This window comes from Triticum aestivum, chromosome 6A (genome assembly GCF_018294505.1).
Source record: "Triticum aestivum cultivar Chinese Spring chromosome 6A, IWGSC CS RefSeq v2.1, whole genome shotgun sequence".
In the NCBI taxonomy this organism is placed as follows: domain Eukaryota; kingdom Viridiplantae; phylum Streptophyta; class Magnoliopsida; order Poales; family Poaceae; genus Triticum; species Triticum aestivum.
Genome location: NC_057809.1, coordinates 3,777,546 through 3,784,999, shown reverse-complemented (window position 1 = coordinate 3,784,999; position 7,454 = coordinate 3,777,546). Strand labels below are relative to the sequence as shown.

Genomic DNA, 7,454 nt, shown 5'->3' with positions numbered 1-7,454 from the left:
GTTGGATCCATGGTGTTGATGAGGATTTGGCGGGCGTGGATGCGACGACGTGTATCAAGGGTAAAATCAGAGTGGAGAGGAAGGGTGGCAGCTGGCCTCTAGTACCCAGAGTTTTGATTTTTCCTTTTATGATTCTATTCGCCCCAGGCCAAGATGGCTGAATTTCAGCCATTTTTCAAAAAAATCGGCTAAAATTTGACCAAAATCTATTTTTCGGTTGAAAGGTACTTTCCGCCCTAGGCCGAGATGACTGAAATTCCGCCGAAATCAATTTTTTCCGGCTGAAAATCAAAACACAGCTGGTACCACGATGTTAGGGTCCAATTTGATCTAATTTCTCTCACTGATACACCTCGCAGTTCTTACAGATCTTGATTCGGTAGGTAGTTAGTCGAAGAGATTTCCATGATCCACTGTTTGACATCTTCCTTCCTCTTCTCTTCTTTAAGTAGTGGTCGCAGAAGAGTTGGTCGAGGCCTTGGTGCAGTTGACACAGTGCCGATAAAGGCATGTACAACTGTGTCCAGTCAGCCGTCTGTAACACATGCCATGTAGAATATTTATCTAGGTGGAGGGGAGAAAACGAGGAGAGAGAAAAAGGGCGTCTGCAATTCGGCAGACGGTCGATAGCCCTGAAATTTCGCTAGTTGTACGGCTGGGCGTCTGTAGTTTTTCTTTTCCCCATCCGAACCGTCAAATCCCGTCCTCGACAAATCTAATCCACGCAACATGTTTTGCTTTTCTCTGTCGCTACCCGACGAGACCTGCACGGTTGGGGGCCGCCGGACTGCTGGGATCGATAGACGTCACGAACGAATGAGCTGCAGCGACCAAAATAATCGATCAAGGATCAGCTAGCTAAACGTCTATGCACAGGTCCAGGGAGGAACTGATTAGATTAACGTACGTGTGTGTACATGCTCCTCGATCTTCAGCGACGGCGGCGGTCCGGCTTTGAGAGCTGCGATTCCCCAATACACACCTTCTTCCTGGGATGCATCACCGCGCCGACGCCGTCGCCAGTCTCTTCACGTTCTGGAGCAGTGGCTGATGGAGGTGGATCATTGGAATAAATTTCACTCTAACGTCGTAATTTTAGAGGGCTATAGACAGCAAAAAGACGATCCATTGTAGAGGGTGTTTTTACTCATGACGTGGATGGTTGCTATAGCTAATGTACATGCCCAAACTTGCGGTTGGGCTGCACCATCCGCACTGGTCGAGTGGCACTTCTCCTCCCGTTTGGCTGCCATGGCAGCACTTCCGACCTCGCTGTCGTCCGAGTTGGTTGCCATGGCAGTGTTTTGAGCAGGAGCTGCATTTGGGTTCCTGGCATAGCCGGGGGCTAGGGTTTCACTCCCAAGTCTCCCATGAGGAGTACACGTAACGAGAGAAGCCTTAGGCCTAATAATATCTTTGTATATGAGAAAGATCTACTAAACTATTATCAGGTGTCGAACGGAAAATGTTTGGCGGGAGTACAACATTATGGAGCACACACGAAGATAAAACAACTTTATTCGATTTTTCAATGGATGGAACAATTAATGCTTAAACTGCTGGTTGATCAATTATATTAGATGCAACGACTTCATTCATCAGCACTGTTTTCCACAAGCATGAGATATTGAGATCTAGTATCATGGTGGCGGCGGCGCCGTAGTCCACTTTCGGCAGCAACACTTTGTTTTGTTGCCACTGCATATGGAACTGAAACTGTGACCACCTTGATTATATCCTCTTTCCTTGCACTGATTGTGCCACTCTGGGGCAGTGCAGTCCTCTAATTCCTTGCACTTCCACTTACCTACAAAGGCAATATATTGTGGTACCAGCAATTTAGCTTAGCTTGTACAGTATACAAAGATAAAACAAGAATATAGCTAGCTAGATTTTTATTGTTTTTTCCACGGTTGGAAATCATAGAGTAAAACAATGGCATTGCTGCATACCTTTCTTTGCAATACAGTAAAACAATGCCATTGTTGCATACCTTTCTTTGCATGACAAGATGGCAACAAAGAGGACATCATCACCATGACCACGAGAGCAACCGCCATTGCGTAGACAATCGTCCTTGTATTGCGATTGATGAGTGCCATTCTATGAGAAAAGACTACTTGCCCTCTGTTTCTTCCTTCTCCTATGTGGGATCCACGTCGCCAAGCTCCATTGCAGGTATTTATACAGAGCCACCACCAAGGTTGTGGATATTGATTGATTACTTATTGCATTTATGTGTATCTGTAAACTAATGTTCACATATCCTTGTACTGACATACTCCGACCTTTCTATACACTATATTTATTGAGTTCATATTCTTTTTTGTGGTATTTAATGCCAGGGTTTGTATAGGAGAAAAGCACGAACTAGATGGCATGCATTAGTTGCATGTTGCATTTATTTCCCCAAACTAATTGTTGCTAGCAAAATAATATTATAAGAGATTACATATCCTATTAAGTTCAAATAAATGTCACATCCCTTGTATTTGTTTTTGTTTGGTTTATATGAGCACTAATGCAAGATATCCGGTTGTACCATGCATTTATTTCAAGTTTCTCATAGTAACCATGGGCCACATATGGGCCGTAATAACCTCGGGTAGCAAACGGGCCAAAACATAACATCAGCCACTAATGGGCCATATAACACCGTACATTTAAAAAGGTCCAAAACACAACATGGGCCACAAACATGCTAAAAGCACAACCGCCCGCTAATGAGCACAAACACATAAGGGCGTCCATGATCTTGCCCGAGTAAGAGGCGGATGGGCTCAGTGGCGAGTCTACTGGGAGGGCTTAAACAGGCTCAAGCCTACCCTCCAAATAACAATATTTTTTACTACTAGTACTTTTATCCCAGCTGAATAGTACATCTACTATCAAGTAGCAAACACACAGTGCCACACACGCACAGCAAACAGGCCACACACGAATGCCCAGCCTCCATCTACTGTAATCACTAGTTCATGTACTGTTATCTAATTTAGTGTCCAATGCAACTTATTTGCAAAAAAGAAGAGTACAAAAATGAGTATGCATGCATGTACTCCTCGCGCTGAACCTGAACCTATCCCAGCTAATCTGAACCTAGATACCCCTCCCTTAACTATTGTGATTGTAATCCCTCCTCCAACTTATGTGGACAACAAAATGAGGAGATAATGGTTATTCTGCAAGATAAATTCAAATTTTGGTTCAAAATTTCATATATATATATATATATATATATATATATATATATATATATATATATCAAAATTCCTAGAAAAAATCTAGTTAATACTACATGTTTTAAGTAGTAGTTTGGGAAATTCTGACCTTATTTTGACAGCAAGGCTTGGACATCATGTTTTTTTTTCAAAAGAGAGCTTAGTTTTCTCATCGTTGACTTTAGCCTACCCTTCATTTTCTTCCTAGATTCGCCACTGGATGGGCTGGTATATGATGGTATGCATTGGGTGGTGGCTCCTTGATCAGCGCCGAAAAGATCTGGGTTGGTGGTGCCACAAGCTGCCCCGTGGTCATGCTTTATCTCATTGCCTCAACTAGACCAGGCCACAATTTCGCCACTTCGGCTATAGTGGTGGTTTCTACTCTGGCATTGAAACCATTTTCCGTTTCTTTTTTAAATTTGGTCATTTCTCATCAACGGACTCCCGGCTAGCTTTCCTTCTTTACTTTCTAAGCTCGGGGTCTTCAGGATATGTATGTCCCATCTTTCATGATAGCTTCCTTGTAAGCTGAAAATGCCAGCACATCTCTGTTTATACGAAGGATAATGCCAGCACATACTCTGTTTATCCAAAATAGTACTCCCTCCGTACATATCTTAGTTTCTTTGAAGTAGCTAGGCAACTGGGCTAGGTGTGTACTCTAGTGGATCTGAGCAGCATTATCATAGTTCTCACTAGCAAGACTCGCAAGATCAACCGTACAAAGATGTAAATGTCTTAGTTTCTTTGAAGTGGCTAGGCAACTGGGACTTCACAAGGAAACTGTGTAAAGTACAGACCTTCACAACAGAGCCGAGCATTAACCAGGCATGCAAGTCGACAAACGTCTGCTGATATTAGATAATATACAAGAGTTCACACGGCTAAATCCAACAAGTTCCACTTCACGGGACAGGTGCATAAAAGTATTACAGCCTACATTCTGCATAGAGGAGCAATCTCAGCATCAACCACATCACAGGCCATACATAATAGAAGAACCCACAGACTACATAGCAGGACAATTTGAGCATCGAGTAGCCATGTCTGCGTCTCGGCAAAATACAAGAACTTCACTGCACTAACTACCCATGCCAGCGTCTCAGCAAAACAGAAGAACCTCCCTAGACCAACTAGTCATGGCTGCGTCTCAGCTCTCCTGCCTACAATGAAGGTTACACTGTACATATCTTAGTACCTGCAGAACAATGAATGTCATCCCGGTCAAACAAATTTGTAATGCTCTCTCACAGCAAAACAAATTTTGTATGATCCCCGAAAATAAGTATTAACTTTGCCGTAGTGCAGATTATACGAAAAATATATCCAAAGCTGAATCACCCCAGTATACAAGCTAATACTACAAACGGAGAACAACAATAAGGGAACATTTAGTTTGTACTGCCACCTATATGCTGACATGTTTTCAAGATTCTTGCCATATAACTGCGTATGATTGCAGTAGAAATTACGAGATCAGTGACTCACCGCCTATCATCTGAGGCAAAAAAAAACTGAGCTTTTAAGATTGTTAGCTCATTCCAGATTTACTTTTGTGTGTCAAGCCATATGTGAGGCTCAGGGTACAAATGGAAAATGGCACGGCTTGGAAAACCAGAGTTCCATAACAAGTATTACATAGTACTACGTGAAATTAATGAACTAGTACTACTCTTCGATAAAAATTAGACCACATGGTATTATGAATTGACGATTTCTATGAAGATCAATCAAGTTAAATTTTAAACTTGCAAGGAAAAAAATAGTGAATAAGAAAACATAACAAGCTTTAAGCCGCCTCTAGATGTTCCAATTTCTTAATTACTTCAGATGGTTTCACCACTGCAGCAATTGCCACTTTCCAATTTTAAAACACCTCTGATGAAAAGATCATTACAAGCACATAATTGTATTTAGCCTTTCGCAATGGCCAGGCATCAAAGCAATATTTATATTCCTGTTCTAGCTTTAATGGAGCTCTATAATAACAAGAAATTAGATAACCATAAGATGATCAGATCAACAGAGGAACAAATAAGACAACATATTTTTATGTATCTAGCTCAATCCTAATAATAGGAACAATGTTACCGCAATAACGTACCAAAAGTAACTGGAACGAATACGAGCGAAACAAACTAAATTGACTTTTTTGCTTGTGCAATGTAGATAGGGCATATTACCTGCAGTATAGAAATTCCTGTAGGGATAAAAGGTGTCAAGACATATGTTGTTTCTTTTAACAATATGTTTGATCTGCATCGAGTCAACTTGGAGTGTGAAGTTGCCGGTTATAGTAGTGAGAACAATCACATTTGCATCCTCATCATACCCGACGAAAAGTGCAGAATCCATTCTCCTTGGAACCATACCCTCGAGTGGAATGGTTTTCTGCAGCAGCACCCATTCGAAAACACCATCGCAGTTAGATTTCCTCTCCCATAATTTGATAGTCAGGTCCAACAAAATAGCAAGACCTAGTCCATCATTCTCCATCCGTAAGAGCTGAAAATACCAGTCGTCGGTACCATGGTTTTCTACCGGCTTTTCGATCAGACTAAGACTTTGCATTTCGAAATCAAACACAAGGACATCACCTCCAGAAATCAACAAGCAAAGTGCATTCCCGACAAGGGTGCTGGGCCTTCTTAACCTAGACATTCCAGCTGTTATCGTCATCGTTGAGAAAATATCTCCCCAAACATCAGACGCCGAGTCGTAGACAGAACAAACTGCCGGTGTATTGTACTCAGCGCAGACCAAAACCAATTTAAACGGGCTCGAGAAGCAATCTCCGTGGACATGCCCATCTTCAGCATTGACGCACAATACAGTGCCATGCCAGCCACTGTAACTCCACATTAAGGTACTGTTGAACCCTGGTGGAAAAGCCACGATGCGCTCTTCACCGGTGAGGGGATCCCACACGACGGTCTCGCGCTTATGCATGTTGATTAAGAGAGAGAGGCCATGGCGGCAGCCCATGTATGCTTCATCGGTGTGGTAGGGTATGCTGCTCTTGGGCAGGGAGAAGCGGGCAGCAGGGATGCGGTCAGGTGAGTCCATGGCAGGAATGAAGTTTTTAGCAGGAAGAAGCCGAGCAGAGGAGGTTTCCTGTGGTGCTCGCGGAAGCGTTTGAGGAACTGGGGGTCGGAGAGGATGCTGCCCCAGCGCTTGCATACGACAGACGCACGGGGGAGCGAGGACGGCTTTGGAGGGAGGCGGACGAGGATCTCGATGAGGAGGTTGTCGTAGCCAAGCACCTTGGACACCGGGCCGGCCAGCGGCACAGAACGGCGCCGCCTCTTCCGGTCCACACGCGGCGAGCTGGGAATGGGATCGGCCCTGGTATGAATAGAAATGTAATCAATGGACACACATATGCTGATATGCACATCAGGGAAGTTGCAAATTAAACATCCAACATACATATGCACATCCTTGATCAATAGAATAGCATAGCATACAACGAGTAATAATGAATCAACTGGTTTATCCCATTATCCCACACACATATGCACATCCATCGAGCATATACCATACACAAAGTAGGTGCTCACAAAGTAATGTTACATCCATCCAGCATATATAATAGCGTATACAAAGTAATGCAGAGGGAAAGGAACTGGATTGGGAATCTTACCCTTGGCCTTGGGGAACCTCAGCAGCAGCAGCCATTAGAAGCACCTATCTCCCCACAGCTGCGGCAGGGGAGGATTGTTAGGGTTTGATTCGGAGGGGGAAATCTAGCTAGGGTTTACTTTTACTACTAGGGAAAAATTAAGAAGAGAAAAGAAGAACGGAGTTACTAGTTTAGATGGAAAGAGAGAGGAACGAGTAGATTGGGTTGCCAGACCTCGAATCGCCGGTGGGTGGCTGTCGGAGACGGGGCGGTGGGGTGAGGTCGCCGGCGGCTCCGCTCCTCCTTTCTCCTCTCCGCAATTTTTTTTTAGAAACTTCTCCAGTCCGCAGCTGAGAGTGGGAGTGGGGAGCGACCACTATAGTAAGCATAATTTGTTTTTGTGAGATAATTTCATTTTTGGAAACCATGGTTTTTAGAAAAATCATGATGTTTGTTGAAGCATAAATATTTTCTTTCCATTTTTTATTTTGTGATACCCGATTTTAAAAAAAAACATGAATATCCTTATATTTCTAAATTTTCATTTTTTTTATTTTAATACACTTTCTTGTGATATATTTCAAGGAGTTGTTTTTTGCACAGTTTATATT

General features: G+C 43.0%; 1 pseudogene; it reads right to left on the bottom strand.

Annotated features, from left to right (window-relative positions):
* Positions 1-4,078: 4,078 nt before the first annotated feature.
* On the bottom strand, positions 4,079-7,194 carry LOC123129906 (putative F-box/kelch-repeat protein At3g17540; annotated as a pseudogene).
* Positions 7,195-7,454: the final 260 nt, after the last annotated feature.